The 21,844-nt window shown below is 39.6% G+C and overlaps 2 protein-coding genes across 2 annotated transcripts in view; one reads left to right on the top strand and one right to left on the bottom strand.

The window, feature by feature from the left end:
• The window catches only part of LOC149163805 (apyrase-like), a 273,199-nt gene that overhangs the window by 58,438 nt on the left and 192,917 nt on the right, over positions 1–21,844 (bottom strand). The gene's annotated exons all lie outside the window — the stretch shown is intronic.
• LOC149163806 (uncharacterized) overlaps positions 15,906–21,844 on the top strand; it is a 123,253-nt gene continuing 117,314 nt past the window's right edge. The window contains exon 1 of the mRNA XM_089431878.1: positions 15,906–20,254. The gene's annotated coding sequence lies outside the window, so the exon portion shown is untranslated. The remainder of the gene's footprint in view (positions 20,255–21,844) is intronic.

Here is a 21,844-nt window from a genome sequence, read left to right as displayed (position 1 = left end):
CCATAGCCAAGACCCAAATATTTAGGCCTTTCCTCAACCATTATTGGTTCAACAATACCTTGTGCATGCTTTCCCAAGCCCTTTCCTTCATAGCCCATCTTGGACATTAGCTTGGAACCTATGCCTTTAGTATGTTTTTCAAAAGAACCAATACAAGCATTCTCAGAAGAATTTGAAGACAAACTGGAATGGCTTACCTCTTCTTCAAGCTGGTACTTGACTAAGGCTTCTTGGGCAACAAAGAGTTGTGTTTCCAACTCATGCATCCTTTTCAGGTTCATATTTGCAATATGAAGTTGCCTCTCCATTTCCTGCAATTTGTCAGCAAGCAATTGCTTCTCTTCCTTCATGGAATTCAGCTGCTTTCTAAGCATGCTGCTCTTCCTTCCATCCTCATACATTTCTCTCACCATATCCATCATGGTGGACAATTCTTGCTTCATGTCTTCATCAAGGAATCTTGTGAAGAACGCAGAATTTGAGGACCCACTTGTAGAAGTTGTCATTATGCCAATGAACAAAAAACTTCAACAAGATAAATAAAGAGCTTATTTAAGCAACCTCTTGCAACAAACCTCTTGCGCTTTGGATTGCCTTGAGGCCCTTCTCCTTCTTGTCCTTCTTGGACTAAGCTATCAATAGCTTTCCCTTCACCTCTGCAAACTCAGCAAATAGTCAGACTGCAAACAAGCATACAATCAGCCTCTTATTGTTCAAACACTTTTCAGACAAGCAGTCTTTGCTCTATCAATCAAGCATTCTGATATAATCCTTCCTTGAAGGTGTGGTTAATCAATCTTAAGCTCCGATACCACCTGATCTGAAAATGAGGCTCTTAGGCTTCCTGTCTAGCTTACAAGAACCTCTCCCACCTCCAAAGCTTGAATTTTCCCGAGTCTATTTGATTAACCAACGTAGAATTAAGAAAAGCTTGAAAATATAGGTGTATGCTTGTATTTGTTTTAAATTGATTATGTGTTGTAAATTAATGTAACTGATATATAAATGCATATAACAGTATATAAAGCAACAGAGATAATGCAGCAATAAAACACACACAGAAACAATCATATTAATTTGGAGTCCACCCACAACTCTTGGGCTACTTCTCCGTGAGCTCTAGTTAATTCAACTAGGCTCTCTGGGATTATGGTATTAGTCTTTTTTACAACCTCTTGGCCCAACTCCTGCTGTTCTTACACAAAAACAGTGGGTTCAGACACAATTGAATCCCCTTGGCTCTTGAAGCTCTGGCTTTTGGCTCTTGGCTCTTGGCTCTGGCTCTTTGGCTCTTGGTTCAAGCTCTTGGCTCTGACTCTGGCTCTTTGGCTTTGGTTCAGGCTCTTGGCTCTGACTCTGGCTCTGACTCTACCTCTTTGACTCTGGCTCTTTGGCTCTTCGCTCTGGCTTCTTTTTGCCTTCTACAACCTTCACGCTCTCTGGCTTTTCACTTCAACTTCAGGTGACCCCAAAGGCTCCCTCAGCTGCTCTTTTTCTTCTACGCTACCTCCTCGGCTTCTACGCTGCCTCTTTGACTTCTGCTTCGCAACAAAACCCCAACAGCAACCTTCAACAACAACTTGGCCACCAACAATAACTCAGCAACCTCTGCGCAATAGCTCTTTGGCTCTCTATCGCTCTGCTCTCTCGGCTCTCTGCTACTACTACTTTCAACATTCAGTAGCAAACAATAACTTGGCCACCGTTCAACAACCCAGCAGCCCTTTGTCTTTGACATTCATGGCTTAAAAGCCAAATCACGCTGCCTGTTGGTTCTCCCTTTTGGGCTCTGCAACTTCGGGCCACAGTCAGTTCAAATCTCACCTCTGAGCGTTAGCAATCATTGCTAGATGCCCTCGGGGATGAATGCCACCTATTTGGTAATGGAAGGGGTCTATCAACGCTTTGAATCCTTCAAAACGGTTGCTCTGTGTTTACACAGAGAATGCTGCAATACACAAAAATCTGCAAAACACTATTCTTCCGGACTTGAAATTCTCATAACCCCGCTTTATAGCGCCATTAGGTCCGCCTGCGAATCGCTATCACTTATCGCAATTCGCCTATCCATAGGTTTCCCCTTTTTATTTAAAATACATTGAAACGGCCAAAATTAACATAAAATGGCTCCCTCTGACTTGAAACATTATACAGAGGCATTTCGAAACCCTTTCGGGACCGTAATATCGCATCGAGCTTAACTCCTTTGTATTTCGTTTAATAAACGAAACACGCAATTTACAAAGGAAATTGGCGCTTTCCGGACTTCAAAACATATGTGTTTCTATTAATAAACCCCATCAGGTCCATATATCGCATCGCACATATAACATATGGTCCCACTCCAGTGTAATGCTCCGATTGCGATCCGCCAATTTTAGCGATCGCACTATCGCATCGCGCGTATATATGTGTAAGCCCTGCTCCATTGTGTTCGTCGATTGTGATCCGCCGATATCGGCGATCGCGGTATCGCATCGGCCCATCACACTTTATGCCTCCGACTACATCCCATTGTCGATTGCCGATCGGATCTGGATCGTTGATCGGCCAAATCTGATGGCCCCTGTGCAACCACTGTTCAAGCCTCCTATATGCCTTATTTCATTGTTTTCTCATGTTTCTAGCCTCTTTGCTCAAAGAACAAGGGGAGCTTATTTTCATGACAACTTCTTCATCTGAAGTCCGTTTTCACCCATTCAAGTTGCATTGGATTTAGAATGAGAAGATCTCTGCAATGAGACTATTTCTAAGAGCAGCCTGCGACTTTCATTTTCCTCTGATTTACAAAAGATTTGTGGCATTTGGCACCTTTTACCTCTTGCATGAAGTCTTTTAGACTTAGAGATTTATCCAGGATCCATTTTTGGATCACAATTTAACAAAACAACTTCAGAAATCAGATTACAGTCGCAGAATATGTCAAAAACATCTTCATTCAAAGTTCAGATAGCTTCAAAAAGCTTCATATGATGGTCAATTTTAGTCAAACCCTTGGACACTCCCTTCAGCATGGGAACGTCTTTAACTGCCTGGAATTTGTCTAGGCCTTAGCATGCGTGCGTCCAAGGACGAGATCTCCCAGTTAAGTGACTGTGTCCGAAGAAGAAATTCTAATTTATATAGAAGCTTCAGATCTGAGATTTTGTTGCATATCAATAATGTCAGATGCACATAAATCATATTTCAACAGTACATAATGCAAATAGTAGTTTGAGAAGAGATTCTCCTTCTAGCTGGGGATCTACTTCCTTCATCTTCATTCATGTCATCAACCTGTCTCTACTAGAGTCATGCAACAACAGATCTGTTAGATCATTATACATATATCTATCATGGCTACCAGCATCATGACATCAATCTTTCATCAAATATTAGATTCAAAGTAGCATATAGATGCAACATCATATCTGAGAGATTATCAACACAATAACACTTTCTATCAGGTCACTCCATCAAGTTAGGGCATTCAGCTTTACCATATGATATCAGGTCATGACCACTAGTAGTAAGAGATCTAGAATATCAATCTCATATTTATACCTCTAACATCAAGGTTACCATTCTTATCATGATCAATAAGATCAAGTAAGGTCATTTAATACAACTTTACCAAAAAATCAGAGTGTCAATCTCTCTTTCCATATCCTTTCAGCGTGCTTATCACAAGCATTATCAATAGACTCAAGTATAGGAGTCAATGAGCTCTCCTTTTTTATGAAATTCACCATGACAAGTATCAAGAGTATCATTTACTAGAGTCAAAGTGCTAGGCTTCTTTATAGGATCAAGATGTACAACAGATGGATGTTAGCCAATCATCAAGCGTATCAATGTGTCAACATTAGATAGCCTCATAGAATTCAAAAAGATCAAAATTTTCAACACTAGGTGCATCATTTCATCATGGGAAACATAGATCCAAGTCAATTTCATATGCATATATGAGCCATCAAAGAAAGAGACATTCTCATCACACCTTAGGGCTTACCGAGCCATCCAATGTTACAACTGAAACACAACATACCATGCATACCTTGTGATATTCAAATACCTATGCACCTTTTCATTAGACATAGGCCGCTTGAAGCACTTTGTCATCTTTTCATATTGTGCCTTTTAACCTTTTCCAATTCTAGCCATCCTTCCTGCATTTCAAATCATCCTTAAGAAGGATCTACTTAGCACATCTCATCTAGGAGGTTATAAACATCCATATACTCAAATACATATGCAGTAAGTATAAGCAATAAACATAATCATCAAATCCATAGGTCTAAACAAAAGTAAGAGGCATCATAAGTTCAGAAATACATATCTTTAATGAGAGGTGATCCTCTCCCTCTTGAACCAATCTTCAAGAGCCATCAATGTCCATGGTCCATATACCAATGTTGCCTTCAGTTATCCAACCAGACCTGCTAGGGATTATCCCATCTAGGGCTTCATCAAATCTTTGTCATGTGCTTGAGCATCTGCACATTGACCAGCTAAGTTCCATATCTCATATTGTTTCCATAAACCAGGGTTTTCTCTCTAACCTTACCGTCATACAATCCATCAAACCCTAATATTAAAGTTGCCTAGGATTTTCTTCAAACCCTAGAATTCTTTTAGGTCTCGACCATCCTCATCTTGCTTCCATCAAAGGTGTCATCATCGAGGTGATTTCCATGGATTTTCTTCAACCCACCTCTGAAACCATGTTAATTTTTCATAGGGCTACATTGTTCTTTTCTTTGATAATTGCATTTCTTCATTAATACATTAAGTTCACCCCATATCATCATTACATTATTCAGATCTACACTATTATTCATCAACATATTCAATTATATAGAAAGAACAACATCATCATCATCATCAATGCAGTGGAACATAAAGGAACAATAGAAAAAAAGCATGCACACACATAGAGACACCAAGACTGGTCTGAGACCAGGGCAAAACCCACTATGGAGAAAACCCTTACAAATCTTCTTCTTCTTAGATTGCCATCAAATGATTCAGCAAAAGAGAGTACAATGATCCATAACTTTATCTATGCAACAAAACAACTATGATATCCATGAAACAGATCTAATCATTCTTGAAATCAAAACCCTGATTCTGATGACTGTAATATGTCATCGCTGACTGTAGACAACTATTGGATATTGTTGTCATTGTGTTGAACACCGCTTAACACTGTTGTCAATGAGCGGAATCTTGGAAACACTGAAATATCATCTCTGAGTCGCGGATGCAGGGAGGAGGAGTTGTGTGAGCATCTTTAGCAATTTTGGACGCTCTCTGCATAACTAGATGACTGCTTCCAGAATAGATATGGACACTCCAAGGTGAACTAGATGAGGGCATCAGGGGTCAAACATACCCAGATCTACTTCAAGCCATGGATGCTCTCATAAGCCTTATGTGAGAGTGTCTATGGTAGCACAGACACTCTCAGGAACACTTTGTGCGAGCGTTCGGGGACTAATACAACCTAATCTGTCTCTAAAACCCTGGACGCTCCCATAACACACTATGCCAACGTCCAAGGCTCCCTGGACGCTGTCAGGACCACTATGTGTCCATGGACCAAAATGCCCAGTTCTATGCCAGCATTCGAGATCCAAAAAACCCTAGATCAATGTGAGCTTCGACCCTGAGATTTCGGACCCTTGTGCGAGCTTTTCTCCGACAAACCTGTGCGAACCAAGACAATAAGAGAAGAGGAGATGGCTTGATCAGTGTGTCTGAATGAGCTTGAGGTCTCTTCTATTTTTAGGCTCTCATGAGGTTCCACTTGGGGTTGAAGCCAACCTCTAAGCAATTACACATGCGGTTAGGGCCGACCCACTCCATAATACATGTATGAATAAAATAATTCAAAACTCAACTTCCGCTTAACCAAATTGGGTGATCTTTAGGTCAATTTTGGTCCTCTCGAAAAGAGGAATCTAATGAAATCATAATCTTCATCATATGATCTGTCCAAAGTGGAATTTGACCGCAGATGCAAAAATTAATATGACATGGCAAGGAGAGATCTAAATTTTTCAAACTTTTCACGTCCCAATGATTTCTAGCAGCATTGGATGAGCTCTAAGCCTCAAAATTTGCAGGGAGGCTAGGAGACATGTATTCCAGAATACCCAAAAAAAAATTTGGGAAATTCCACACAGAGACATCATTATTAAAATAATTAATTATTTTTAATGGATGCCTAAGTCTAAACTTAGGAAATTAAAATAATTAAAGGGTATTAATTAAACTGGGGGTAAAACTTCTAGAAGAAGACGAGGATCAAGTCAAAATTATTTAAGCCATTGATTAGAATCTAATCTGGATCGTTGATTGATCAACGAGAGGATTATAAGAAGAGGCATGATGGGCATTTGGAAGACACATCGCGTGAGAGATCAGAGATCGATTTTCTCAAGAGAGCAGTTGAGTAGTTGCCGGAGAGGTCATCGAGGAGATTTCTTGCAATGAGGGGCAGGGATAGTTTTTCAGTTGGAGAGTTTCCTGATCAGAGGACACATTGCAGAGGAGGCAGAGAGGGATCCATAAGAGGTAGCGCAAAGCCGCGCTAAAGCAGTGCAGAGCCTGAGAGGAGATTCGAAATTTGTTAGAGAGTCGAGTTCTACAACCAGAAGTCAGGGTGTCAGACCAAAAGGGCGGAGAGTTGGAGTTCCAGAGGCAAATCGACCAACAAGAAGGGTGACGCAAAGCCTAGTAGTTGTGACGCTGAACTGCGTAGGCTGATGCAAAGGCAGTGTGGGGCTTGCCATCAAAAGTTTGGATCAGTATCGAATTTCTAATGATAGTGTGAGGTGTTTCTCACTAATTCTCTGACAATCAAATTCTTTGTATCGGATAGCCAGTAAGGCATCCAAAGATTGTATTCAGAAACTACTGCATAATAATACAAACCCTCAGTTGTTGCATCGGTTTTCCCGCATTGGGTTTTCCTGGGGACATTTGTCCCAAAACAACAATGTCACTTGTCTGTTATGTCTTCTTGCTCAATTCATGTTTCCGCATATAATTTAATTAGTGAAGGTTGCAATCGTATTTACTTTGATATTTACCATGCAACATAATAAATAACTTGCACGAATTAACACATGGGAGAAGTAATATTAGTTGGTTGCGTATCAAAGCGTGGGTGAAGCAAGAGAGAAAACCGGAAGAGCCCAGCGTTGAAGAGAAGGAGGGAGATCGAAGTGTTGCGTAGGCAGTAGATCGAATCCCCAGAGGGATTGCGCAATACAGGCCAGGAGGGCAAGATTCTCGAGGAAAATCTCTCTCTAAGTGAGTTGACAGGGGTAATATTTTTCAGATTGTGATTTGTCAGTGGTAGAGGGAGCAGTGTAGCCGCAGATTCAACACTAAGCAGTTTTCAGGCAGGACGCATTTTTCTGCAGCAGTTGCTGGGGCAGAAAAACGTCAGAAGGAAGAAGACACCTTTTGAGGGAATTTCTTCCTTAGTGAATTCTGAGCCAAGGAATTTTGTTTCTCAGTTGCTAAGCAGCAATAGCGAGGAGCATATCTACTAACTCTACTAACTCCAACAGGGAGTGCGTAGGCCAGCCTAGCAACTGCGTAGAGGAGAGAGGGAGCAGTTCGGATTTTTTGTTGTTGGCAGAGATGGCAGCATATAGGCTAAGAGATCAAGATCGATTGGAAGGAGCATCCAACTATGTGATCTGGAAGGCTAGGATCCCCTGCCTTCTAGATGAGCATGATCTCAAATCCTATGTCGATAGTGTGGTAGTTGAACCTATCGATGGAGATCTGCTCAAGAAGTACAAGGTTGAGTTGGCGAAGGCTAAACGATTGATCCTCGACGAAGTGAGGGATCACCTTGTATGTCACATTGTTGGCAAAGGGATGGCCAAAGAGATGTGGGATGCCTTGGCTACATCGTATCAAGGATCCTCTGAGCAACAGATGATGTAATTGGAGGAGAAAATGAGATCCGCGAGGATGTAGCAGGGGAACGCATTGATTTGTTCCTATCAAAGCTTCAGAAAGTCCGAGATCAATTAACAGTTGTAGGATCATCACTTCAACCTACAGAGATGGCGAGGTTGGCCCTGAATTCAGTCTCAGAAGAATGGCAAGTATTTGTCCAGAGTATCCTGGGCAGACAGAAATAGTCGGATTGGGAAGGGATGTGGGCCGCTCTTCAACAAGAAGAGATGAAGCGAGACTTAGTCAAGTGCAAACTTGATGGCAGCAACAGCAGTGGGGCGAATCCCAAGGAGGAGTAGGAGAATGCATCCCTTGGATCAAAGGGGCAGCAAGAGCAACGCAGGCTGAAGAAGGATGTCTCAAAGATCAAATGTTTCTGGTGTGGTGAATTTGGTCACTACACTACGTAGTGTCCTCTCAAGAAAAAGGACAAGGACGAGAAACATGATCCACATGCTATAACCCCAAAGATAGAGGAGGACAAGTTTTCCCTGATTGCCCAGATACCTCTAGGGGAGAGGTGGGGTGATCTAGTATTGTAGTTCGAAAGAACTACAGATGGGCAGGATCCTTGAGGAGTCCACCTCTTGGATCAAGACCTTGCTACGGGAACCCATAGTCAGCAGTAGCAGGATGGACCAATGTTAGGTGGTGCAGTCAAGTGCCAAAGTGACAGATGTAGTGGCTAGTAGCAGTCAGATACTGAGCAACGCAGAGCTAGTATTGGCAGTAGTGCAGGTGGCACGGAGCAAAGTCAACAGCAGCATAGAGACTTCAATGATATTGCAGAGGCTAGCAGCAGTCAAAACTCAGACAACGGATGCATCATACTGAACACAGTTGGTTCAGTATTTTGGATGTTTTTCCGTTGCAATTTTTGCTTAAGGCAGCAACAATAGTTGGAGTAGAGTTGCAGTGCAAATGCAATTGGTAGCAGCATGCAGATTCAGCAACACAACACAGATGCAGCATTTGCGTAGTAGTTGGTGGGCAACGATGTCAGACATCAGCAGCGTAGAGGGAGATCTTACAGAGTCAGGGTGATGCTTCAACAGCTTGCATTACTAGAGCACATTCCTTGTTAGGCAGTGTTGATTTCTAGTACAATTGAATGTTCTCTGAGCCTCAAAATTTGCAGGGAGACTAGGACACATGTATTCCAAAATACCCAAAAATCGTTTTAGGAAATTCCACTAGGAGACCATTTTATTAAAATAATTAATCATTTTTAATGAATGCCTAAATATAAACTTAGGAAATTAAGATAATTAAAGGGCATTAATTAAACAAGGGGTGAAACTTCTAGAAGAAGGCGAGAATCAAGTCAAAATGATATGAGCCATTGATTAGAATCTAATCTAGACCGTTGATTGATCAACGAGAGGATTATAAGAGGCTTGATGGGCATTTGGAAGACACATCGTGTGAGATATCAAAGATCGATTTTCTCAAGAGAGCAACGCAGAGGTCATCGAGGATATTTCTTCCAGTGAGGGGCAGGGATAGTTTTTCGGTTGGAGAGTTTCATGATCCGGGGATACATTGCAGAGGAGGCAGAGAGAGATCTAGAAGAGGCAGCACAGAGCCACGTTGGGCAGCATAGAGGGACGCTAAGGCAGCGCAAAGCCTGAGAGGAGATTCGAAATTCGCTGGAGAGTTGAGTTCTAGAACCAGAAGTCGAGTTGTGAGACCTGAAAGGCAAAGAGTCGAAGTTCCAGAGGCAAATCGACCAGCAAGAAGGGTGACGAAGAGCCTAGTAGTTGTGACGTTGAACTGTGCAGGTTGACGCAGACGCAATGTGGGGCTTGCCATCCAGAGCCTATATCAGTATCGAATTTCCAGTGATCGTGTGAGGTATTTCTCACTAATTCTCTGCCAGTCAGATTCTCTGTATTGAATAGCCAGTAATGCATCCAAAGATTGTATTCAAAGACTATTGCATAATAATAGAAACCCTTGGTTGTTGCACCAATTTTCCCGCATTGGGTTTTTCCGGAGACATTAGTCCCAAAACAATGGTGTCACTTGTGTGTGTGTTATTTCTTCTTGCTCAGTTCTTGTTTCCACATATAATTTAATTTGTGAAAGTTGCAGTCATATTTACTTCGATATTTACATTGTAGCACGGTAAATATCCTGCATGAATTAACAAGTAGGAGAAGTAATATCAGTTTGTTGCAGTAGGGATTTGGGTCTCCAAATTTTCACACAATCAAATGATACTTGGTGTTGATATGTTTGGTTCGATCATGAAGTTTTGGATTCTTGGCTAATTAAATTGCAGAATAATTGTCAACGACTAAAGGAGTTGAAGCCTTTGGTTTCTCCTACAAATCTTCAAGTATTTTGCGAAGCCAAATTATTTCTTTTGTAGCTTGATTCGCTACAACATATTCAGCATCGGTGGTAGAATCAGCATGAACAAATTGTTTTCGTGATCTCCAACTAATAGTTGTTGATCCAAGATTCATCAAATAACCAGAAGTTGAGACTCCATGCTCCTTATCACCATCAAAATCTAAATCTGAATAACCAGTAAGATGGAAGTCTGAAACTTTGGAATATTTGATGCCATATGTTTGAGTTCCTTTTAGATATTTAAGTATTCATTTTGCTACTACCCAATGCCCTTCACAAGGTTGATGCATAAATCTAGAAAGTATCCCTACAGCAAAAGTAATATTAGGACGAGTAGTAGAAAGATAAATCAAACTTCCAAAAAGTTGTATGTACTTTGTTGGATCTTCAAATGGTTTGCCTTCTTCTGAAGTAAGTTTCAAATTTTGTTCCATTGGAGTAACAACAAGATTACAATCAATAATTCCATATTTGTTAGATAATTTTCCAACGTATTTCTTTTGAGAGATAAAAAAAATGTAAAGGTTTTTGATCAACTTCAATTCCAAGATAATAATAAAGTAAGCCTAAATCTATCATATAAAAAAAAATTTGCAATTCCTTCTTAATAGATGATATATAATCATCATTGTTCCATGTAATCATCAAATCATCAACATAGACAACTAGATATACAACTAATCTTCCAACCTTCTTAACAAAAAGAGTTGCATCATCTAGGTCAAAATGCTTATAATTCAACTTAAGAAGATGTTCAGTTAGCTTCACATACCATGCACGAGGTGCTTTGTTTCAAACCATACAAGGACTTCATCAGCATGCATACCTTTTGTTCTTTACCTTTGACCAAAAAACCTTGTGGTTGAAACATGTATACATCTTCCTTCAGATCCCCATTTAGGAAAGCAGTTTTAACATCCATATGATGAATTTTTCATCCTTTATGAGTTGCAATAGCAAACAAAGTTCTAATAGTGCCCCATTTAATTGGGGGAGCAAATTTTTTGTGTAATCAATACCTTCTTTTTGTGCATATCCCTTGGCTACAAGTATTGCCTTGTACTTGTCAAGTGGACCATCAACTTTATATTTGGTTTCATAAATCCACTTGCAACCAATGGGTTTGATGCCAACAAGAGGATCCACCAACCTCCAAGTGCCATTATTTATGAGGGCATCATACTCCCTCTGCATTGCATCGTTCCATTCATCATAACTAGCAGCTTCTTCGAAACAAGTAGGCTCACAATCAATAGAGAAATTATGTTCACAATCACGAAAACAGTTACTTGAAGAACTTCATGTTTCATCATCATCCGTTTTTCCTGGAAATGTTCTAATAAGAGTTGATCTTTGTAGAGGTTGTTCATTTTGTCGAGGAAGTTGCTCATCTTGTGGAGCAGACTCTTCCAGAATGCAAATACTTTCTGTCCCTGCAAAAACACTTCTATTGTCCAATTTCTCTTCAGCAAAATCATTATCATCATTGAGAGGCAAATTCATTGAAGGAAAATCCACAGAGTGATCTAGAACGGGAAACCCCCCTTCAGGATGTGGAAGATTATTATCGGATTGATAATCAAATTTCTTAGACATAAACATTTCTAAATAATTAAGTTGTCTATCATCTGTGGATGTATCTTTATCAGTGTTGGGTGTGTGTTATATTATTTCCACGACTAGTTGCACGCACGGGGGTCACAGTGGGGGCGAAAGTCCTCCTTGTTCATTGCATCGGGCGAAGAAGGGGGGTCACAATGGGCGCACAACCTCCCCTGTTGAGGGGTTTCAGAGGGGCTATAGCCCCCTTGCACGAAATTTGAGGCAACACCCCGAGAAAAATAATTTGGACCCTATATTAGATGGGCAAGCCTACCTATAGTTTTGTGCATGGGTTTTGCACATGGTTTTGGGCATGATGGTTCTCTACCCATGGTATTTGTAGATACGGTCAAGGAAACTACAATTATGTTCTAATCTAGGGTTAATGGATTGAGGTTTATGAATGCTTCGGCTTGTATATATATATGTATTGTAACATTGAAAGGAAAATAATGAAAAATCAATCTGGCAGAGTCTCGGTTTTGGGATCCAGGGGAAAATATCTATGTATTTGTTTTTTGTTTCTCACCATTGTATATTTTATGTTTTTTAACAATTCGTTTGCAGGTAATTTCTGTACAGGGTTCAAAAATACATTTGGTATCGATGTTGTTTCGACTTCAAGTGACGCCTTTGCTGCTGAGGGGTTTTGCTCAGGCCTGTGATAGACCCTGTTCAGTGGGAGATCTGAGGAATCGATTCTTGCAGTGAAAGAAGATGGCAAGCAGTGGAAAGATAGGGATCGAAAAATTTAATGGTTAGAGTTTTGAGTTGTGGAAACTCAAGATGGAGGATCTGGTGGTGGATAAAGATCAATAAATCACAGTGGATCCGAGTACTAAACCAATGGCAATGTCAGCAGAAGATTGGGCAGAGTTGGATCGAAAGGAAAAGAGCACAATACGGTTGTGTATCTCAAATTCAATATTGTTGAATGTATCAAGGGAAACTACGGCGAAGGATTTGTGGGTCAAGTTAGGGACTTTGTACCAATCTAAGTCTCTGGTGAACAAATTGTTCCTGCAAAAAAAGTTGTATAACCTGAGCATAAAAGATTGAGACTCGGTGACAGAGCATATGAATGCCTTTAATATTGTGGTAAGCCAATTATTATATGTTGATATTAAAATTTCAGATGAAGATAACTGCATCAGTTTGTTGTGTTCTCTACCAAATTCGTGGGATAGTCTGGTTGTTCCAATAGGTAGCAAAACAACAACTTTGAAGTTTGATGAAATAGTCTCATCCTTGCAATCGGAGGAGATGAGGCAGAAAAATATGGAGAGCTAGAATGGAGATGCCTTGTTTGTACGAGGACGATCCCAGAACAAAAACAAAAATAAGTCCTCCAGTGGGAGATCTAAATCTAGAGCGAGACCTAAATCTCCAGGAAAACCTATAAAGGTAGGTTGGAAATGCGGAAACGAAGGGCACTACAAAAAGGACTGTAGATCTAAAGCTCCCGAGAAAGGAAAGGTATCTGATGATGCTCCTTCTGCAAAGGCGAAACCACCTCAATTGAAGGTGGGGATCATGAGGCATGGTTGATTGGCTCAAGTGATCATTTCACTTCACTCCCCATAGGGAGTGATTCTGCAAGTATGAGAAATATGATGGTGGTGATGTCTTCTTAAGCGATGACAAGAAGGCCAAAATCATCGGATGCAGAAAAGTCAAGTTAAAGTTGCAAGGTGGCAGAACACTTCCTCGTGTTCTGCATATTCCTGCATTGGCAAGGAATCTTTTGTAAGCAAGATGGATGATACAGATGTAAAAACAGTGCTTGAGAAAGATCCCTGCAAGATAGTTTAGGGAGCACTAGTATTGATGCAGGGAGTTCGGATTGGAACTATGTACAAGCTTCTAGGTAGCACTATTATTGGTGGGTGCAAAAGTTCTATGGTTCCTGAAAGAGGAGCAGAAAATCTAGTGTTCTCTAGAGAAAAGACCATGCTATGGCATCAAAGGCTTGGACATATTGGAGAGAAAGGCCTTTGAATACTTCATGGTAATGGTATGGTAGAAGGTATGTCTAATTACTCTCTGGATTTTGATTCCTATGAACATTGTGTATATGGGAAGGAGAATCAAGTGAGTTTCCCCTCTAATGCTAAGAGGGAGAAAGGGATTTTAGAGCTTGTGCACAGTGATGTGTTTGGACCTGTGTCGGTTCCATCACTGGGTGAGTCTATGTACAATGTATCATTTATAGATGAATTCTCAAGGAATACATTGATATATTTCCTCAAGAAGAAATCTGAAGTCTTAGACAAGTTTAAAAAATTTACGACTATGGTGGAAAACTAGACAGAGAAAAATATAAAGGTGTTGAGGACAGATAATGGTGGAGAGTTCTGTAAGAAGGAATTTGAAAAGTTCTGTAACAAGTGTGGTATAGCACGACAAAAGACTACTCCATACACACCTCAGCAAAACAGAGTTGCAAAAGGAATGAACACGGCGTTGATGGAAAAGGAAATAAGCATGCTCGATGGTTCCGGGTTAGGACAGGAATTCTGGGCAGAGGCGGTGGAGATTGCATGTTACCTGGTTAATAGATCACCTTCATCAGCCTTGGAGGATAAGACTCCACATAAGGTATGGACTGGTAAAAAACCCTCTCTTTCACATCTAAGGGTATTTGGTTGTGATGCATACGTACATGTTCCAAAGGAGAAAAGAACTAAGTTGGATAGTAAATCTGAAAGGTGCATCTTTATTAGGTATAAGGTTGGTTTAAAAAGTTATAAGCTTTGGAACCCAGAAACAAGGAAGGCTGTGTACAGCCGAGATGTGGTGTTTAGAGAGGTGAAAGATGTTATTAAACATAAAGTCCTACCAAAGGAACCTGAGAATATATAGTTTGAGCTAAAATAGGAAGAATTAGACTCTACAATAGAACGGAAATCAAAAGATGAAGAGCCACAAACTCCAACTATGAGAAAATCAATTCGAGAAAAAATGCAGCCAGAAAGGTATAGTCCATCTGCTTTATGTTCAAATTTTTCTTTATCTATTAATGATGATGATCCCAGAACTGCCAGGGAAGCAGTGGATTCAAAGGATGGAAAACTCTAGAAAGAGGCCATGGTTGATGAAATGGCATCTTTGGACAAAAATGAGGCTTGGGATTTGGCGAAATTTCCAGCTCGAAAGAAACCCATTGGAAGCAAATGGGTGTTTAAGAAAAGGATGAATGCATGGAGAAATAAAAAGCTTAGTTGGTAGCAAAACGTTATTCCCATGTGCCGGGAATTGATTTTGGTGATATTTTTTCTCTTATTGCCAAGGTAGCTTCTATTGCATACCAGTGCTTACTTTTATTGTAACATTGAAAAGAAAATAATGAAAAATCAATCTAGTAGTCCTGGTTTTGGAATCCAAGGGAAAATATCTATGTATTTGTTTTGTGTTTCTCGCCATTGTATATTTTCTGTTTTTTAAGAATTTGTTTGCAGGTAAGTTTTTTACAGGGTCAAAACATACAATCGGATTTAAGAAAAACTACATCTCTTGACAAAATAAACTTTGTATTCTCTTCATCATACCACATGTATGCCTTAGAAGTCATAGAATATCCCAAAAATATACATTTTTTGCTTCTTGCACTCAACTTGCTTTTTTGTTGCTTAGGAATTCAAGCATAACATTGAGAACGAAAAAAAATGAAATGTTGATCAACAGGAAGGCGATTATACCACATTTCATATGGAGTTTTATTGTTTTTATTTTAACAAAGTCGGTTACTAATTTTTCTATTCCAAAAAGAAAAGAGGGAGCTTGCTCCCATTACATCAAAGCAAAATGGAGATAGGCAACCTGGAAGAGAAAAAGAGGGAAAACAGTGCCTACATTCCATGCATTTCCTCCGTTGATTCTAAGTTTTCCTATAACATTTTTCTTATATATTCGGACAAATTGATTCAACATAAATCTACATTTACAGAGCATAAGTAACTTTTAAGAACTTGTACAGTATGAAGAGGATTGAAAAAGGAAATTCTAGAATTTGTTGACTGAAGGCTCCTGCTGAGAGTGAGGACGGTTCTTGCTGCTTTGGTAGTTGGAGTTTTCCCCAGTCTCCTTGATTAGAAGACCCTTCAGATAGTTGACAGTGTCTACCATGTGCTTACACTTGTGTTTTAGAGCTTCCATTTCATTCCTCTGCTCATCCAATTGTCTCTTAAGAAAGGAGTTCTCAGACTTAGTTTCAAATTTATAATCCTTGATCATCTCTCAAATCTGATCTATCATGAACTTGTTGGCTATGCATATTGCACAATTCTCACACTTCGGAACATTGGCCAGAGGATTCCAATCCATACCTACGATGAGTTGATAGCAAACACTCCAAGAAGGAAAGACAGAGACAAGAAATAACTGAAAAATGGAACGATTACAGCCACCAAAAAGACCTTCATTGGGAATCAACTTCGATTGGAAGGGAAATATAACTTCATTGATTAAACTTTCTCTCCTCGAAAGTGAAGGAAGAGACAGAGGAGCATTGTAGTAACTCAGACACAAGAGATGTATGGGGAAGAGCAGCGCAACAAAGACAGAGAGGATGATCACAATCACAGAGAGAACCCAAGCGAAGAATCTGGTTCCACTCCGACAACAACAGAGGTTGAGAAGATGAGAATGGAGGGCGCAAATAGCGAACATCAGAGACAGAGGCTCAATTTCGAAGGAATGAAACGATGTTCTGCAGGAATTATTGAAAGCATAGATGAGAACGTTCAAAGAGTGGAGATAGATATATAGCAACACTGAAGGCCACTTCGTGATAATGATCTTCAACAGAACACGGGAAGCATATGCAGCGATAATTTGCTTGGGATGCGTATACTGAATTTGCTTATTACCTATGTAGATTTTCCTAAGATTCTGATTTCTTGCTTTTTGTGTTGATATGACTTGGACAGAGCATTGGGTGCCATTTTGATATAATGGATATATTCATGAGCCTACTTTGATCATATGTTGTCTTCTCTCTATATTCTAAAACATTGTGTTTCGAAACATGAATGAAAATCTTTAAAATTATGTTTTTTATATAATAATAATAATAATATTTAATGTATTTTTTAAAACGACCGAATCATTGAAATGAAATCGACCGAGTCAATACCGAGTCCGAGTCAAAATCGACCGTTGACTGTTTCCGAACCGGAGTCGGAGTTTTAAAACATTAGTTGAGCCTACACATCACAGTCAAATGCCTTGATAATACGAAAAAGCTAAAATGAGGAATTAACAAAATACATTCCTTTCCCTCAAAACTAGAATCTCAAATTACAACATATAGAGCCTAGCACACCTTTCGAAGAAAGTCTAGACTATGCTTGGGATTGATATACATATGAAGAAAGGATATTTCGAAAACTAAAGGCCATTGTGAGAGGTCACCATACAATACAATCTCTGTAATGAATAGCATGCATAATCGCATGAGAGAACAGCAATAAGAGATGATGCCTCCAAGTGAAATGAATCGAAGCAAATTTCGAGATAGAGTAATGATGAGCTAACAAAAAGAAAATGTAGTGAAAGGAGTGTTGTTTAGAGGCTGAGATGAGCATGCGTTACATGGACTGCAGAGGAGTTACAAGTTGCGGACTTGTAACATTCCAAACATAGACAAGGGTAGCATGAAATTGTGGTCATGGCAGTATGGTTCGAGCCTAGTCAAAGTTTATGGAACTGTAGAGTGTAAACCTGCTATATGTTAAACCTGGAACAGACTTTCACGGAGAATTTGAGGCGTAATGGCTACGTAGCCAGAGAGACAGATGTGCAGAGGTATAATGGTGGACAGAAACGTTATCTTACAGACAAAGATGCAGAGGACCTAAAAGGTGGACAGAGGAACAAAGTAATCTAATTGGTGACAGCTGGACGTTACTTGTATATGAAACATTGCCTAGTTAGGAAACCTGAGCGACCTCAATGAGAAACGGATGACAGTGCCACAGGGAAAACGCCAGTTACTTGGAGCGTTACTTGATTTTCGTATGCTCGACTGTATGAAGATACCATATTCTATGCCAAAGGATGGCATAGGAAACAAGGTTAGCTATGACTGAGAACAATAATACACCGGATGTGTTGACACCAGAAAAAATTTCATGCGTTGAAGATTCTCCAATGCATGCTCAGGGGTGCCAGAGGTATACCAGAATGTATGCGTTCAGGCGTTAAGAGAATCAATGCGTTCGAAAGGTTTGGCATGAGTTGTTTATTGCCATTGAAAGTGTTCTCCTTGTCTCGTTTGTCTTTGTTCGCTCGAACTGGTCATCTACAGAATACAAGCAACATGCCTTGGATCTGCCTTTGCAAGAGGATACAACCAACAACTGAGATAGCGAATTGGAGAATGAAATTTCAGGAAAAGAGAAGCATTGTAGCTATATGACGTATTTAATTGAAGATTGTCTAGTTCTTTAGAATTAAACTGCTGGAAAACTCAATTCTGCAATTTTTTCTTAGTTAGTATTGAAGAGGGAGAGAGAGTGCAAGCGTGCAAAGAGATAGCATTTAAAAAGAAAACTAGATTATATTTTCCTGTGGCCAATTATATATGCATTTACAGTACTAACATTGAAGAAGCTTATCTTAATTTGGGTTCAAAATATGTTGGGCATGCTCACGGATATGGTAGAGTTTGTTGTTAATTTACACAAGTCATCTGTAGGGGCAGAATTGGTCGTGTTTCCGTTGTTGAGCATTGATCTTGGCACCACAAGCAACCAAACAAGCGATTAAACCTAAACTGAACAGAGATTGAGAAGCTTGAATTGAGTTTGACAGAGAATTGCAGAGACATTATACTTCCATTCCACATTGATTATACATGTTGGGAGTATTGTTTACGCAATAAATTTTCTGTTGAAACACATAAAAAATAGCTTGCCCTTGATATGTAGTCTGCTCCCTGGTTTTCGAGCAATGGAATTTGCGCATGTATAGCAAAGACTTGACAGAGATTTCACCTAAGACCTAGTTTATACAGAAGAGGCCATATCTAAAAAAAAGGAGCTCAAAGTTCATAGCAGACAGGGAATGAAAATGTTGAAAGGGTTCATTTAGAGTGACACCAGCTCTTGAGATATTTGCAACTTGATTCATCTAATTTTGAAAAAGTATTTGTATTGCCAGAATTATGTGATTGAAAAGCATACATTTTGTCTGAAGTGGGCATATCAAAAGATTGGAAAGGAAAATTCTATGGCATAGAAGTGTAGTAGTTTTGATCTCCAGAGATGTGTAAGCCTGTGGATTATGACAGATTCCGATAAGGATAGACCATACATTGATAGCCATAAGGACAGAGACATCTAAACCATACACTTGACAGTGGCATATAGTGTCATAGAGTTGATGGAGTACTAAAGGACTGCTCATATGCTCGAGATAATGACTTGGTTAGCAAGTGTTGTTGCTCATGTAATGGGTGGTAAAATGATGCAAGTAATGAGAGTAATCTCAGTACAATAGTGTGCATGAAAAGAAATCTAAAACAAAAACATCTGGAGCATGTGGTTTTCTCCATCATAAACAGACATAGATCTCTCCTTGGACCTTTTGCTATTGATGTCAAAGGGGAGGTAAACAGAAGTTTAATGTTTCTCAAGAAAAAAAAGATCAGAGTGTTACCGTCAATGCCAAAAGTACCTTTTGCTATTGATGTCAAAGAGGAGGTAAACAGAAGTCTAATGTTTCTCAAGAAAAAAAGAGCACAGTGTTACCGTCAATGCCAAAAGGGAGATTGTTGTCATTGATGGCAAAGTAGCATGTTGCTGGTCAGAGAATAGCGTGTAAGCAGCACGGTAGAACAGAGATATGGCTAACATACCGGGAATGCTGCCCCCAACCCTCAAAAACGTCGATCGGCATTTCGGATATTGAAATTCATACAAAATGGCTTTGAAACGGCATCGAAACATTTTCGTCACATTTCAGTTTTTCGGAAACGGCCATTCCGAGATCGGAAAAAATATCAAAAGGGTTTCAAAAAATTTGGACCTGTTTCCGGAAAATACATATACGTATCACAATACGAATCCGTATTTCCGGAAACGTATGACGCGAAAACGTATACGTCGGGAAAGTTTTTGGCTTGGGTTTCGGTCTAGTTTGCGCCCCCTTATCAAATTTCATAGTTTTATAATTTATCATTTCATCGTTGCTTGGATTGGTCGTCGAGCCGGAGCCATCACTAATACACTGAAACCTTAAATCATTTGCTTGAGTAAACTTGGAGTTGGAGGAGTCGAGGAGACTGTCCGCCATCGTTGCTTGGAGTTGGAGAGACGACCGTCAACGACAGGTGTTTAGTATTTGCCTACGCTCATTGAACCGTCTCTGTATTTGCCTTTCAAGTTTCAGTATTTGCTTCTAATATGTGCCCCTTCTTCGAATCCTCCCATTCAGCCAAAAATTTAGACGCTGTAAAGTACACTTATTATTACAGATGTTGATGCTTTGGCCCCCTAAGAAATGCAAGAGAACCAGAGTTCCAATCAATGGAAATTTGCAACCATACTAGTGATGTGAACAATAGATGATCCCCAGATCCAATGGCATACAGAGTTCCAATCAATGGGATTTCCGAATTTGGTTGTTCACCCAAGTTCCAGGAATTTTTATAGGCAATCGGCCACACAGACCTTATCTTAGTTGTTGATTGTAGTGGCATGTGCCATTCTTTGTTTATATGTTTAATAGCCTAATAGGACACTTACCCCAATACATTGGTACCACTCAATATTAGATAATGACATTAGATAATGACATAAGTGATAGGGGAATAAGTTGCTTTTTAGCACATCCTAGACGGAGAAATTGAAAATTATCAGAATCAATAGTATATGTGAAAGGCCCAAAATCTTTTTATGTGACTGTGTTATTGCAGCTGACAATGCTAATAGATGTTGACAGTTGGGAGTGTGCATTGTATTTTTTTATTTTGTTACAGTTCTAAATTTTAAAATTCTTTGAATTTTAATTTGTAATTTGCAATTCTATTTTGTAGTTACCAATTACATCATGATCATGGCAACTTTAAGTTCATCCTTTTGTATCTGTCCTTAAAGTTGATCCAAAGTCACCACTTTGGAAATATGTAACTCTTATATGGAAGATCCAAGAAGGGGGATCATTGCTATGGATTTGAAGTGAGTGTTAAAAGGAGTTTAAGGGATCATACACCCAAGTTAAAGCACATTTACTTGGGTTAAGAGGCAATGGGATTCGAATATGCACTGGCCCACCTAAAGAGAATGGGACAAAGGAAAAGGTTTAAACAAGAAAAAACTTGAAAAATATTAGAAAGAACAAGACGAGGCATATGCTAAAGCAAATGAGGCAAATCCTACCTCTCAATTCAAACAACCAACAAGGTTGGGAGCATCTTCATAGAAGCCTTCACTTCCCTCTTATGGAATTGGCAACTCTGGTTCAAAGCGGTCTGGACCACTTGAAAAGAGTTTTACTAATGATGCTCAAGAGAAAGCAGATACAGCTATAGGTCAATGCATTTATGCAAATAGCCTTCCCTTTAACCTTGTGCGATCTCCTTACTGAGCAAAGCTGAGCAAAGCAATGAATGAAGCCTCAAAAGGATATAAGAGCCCATGATATGAGAAGGTTTGCACTACATTGTTGAATTTGGAAGCTAAATTAAGCGGCGCATTTCAAGGGTGTCCATCATTTCTAATGGATGGAAAGATCAAACGAATAGGCCTTTGATCAATGTGATTGCTCAAAGCCTAAAGGAGGCAATGTTTTTGAAGGCAGTGGAAAGATTTCCAATTCATTGTTGACTTCTTGATTGAAGCAATTGAATTGGTAGGACCAAAAAATGGTGCCCAGGTAATAACTGACAATGTAATAGTGTATAGAGCAGCAGGCCTGATTA

Source organism: Pinus tabuliformis, chromosome 5_1 (assembly GCF_031772625.1).
Source record: "Pinus tabuliformis cultivar Carrire ecotype Pingquan chromosome 5_1, CPIR1, whole genome shotgun sequence".
Lineage (NCBI taxonomy): Eukaryota > Viridiplantae > Streptophyta > Pinopsida > Pinales > Pinaceae > Pinus > Pinus tabuliformis.
The sequence above is the reverse complement of the archived record's forward strand: the minus strand, read 5'-3'. Positions and strand labels throughout refer to the sequence as shown.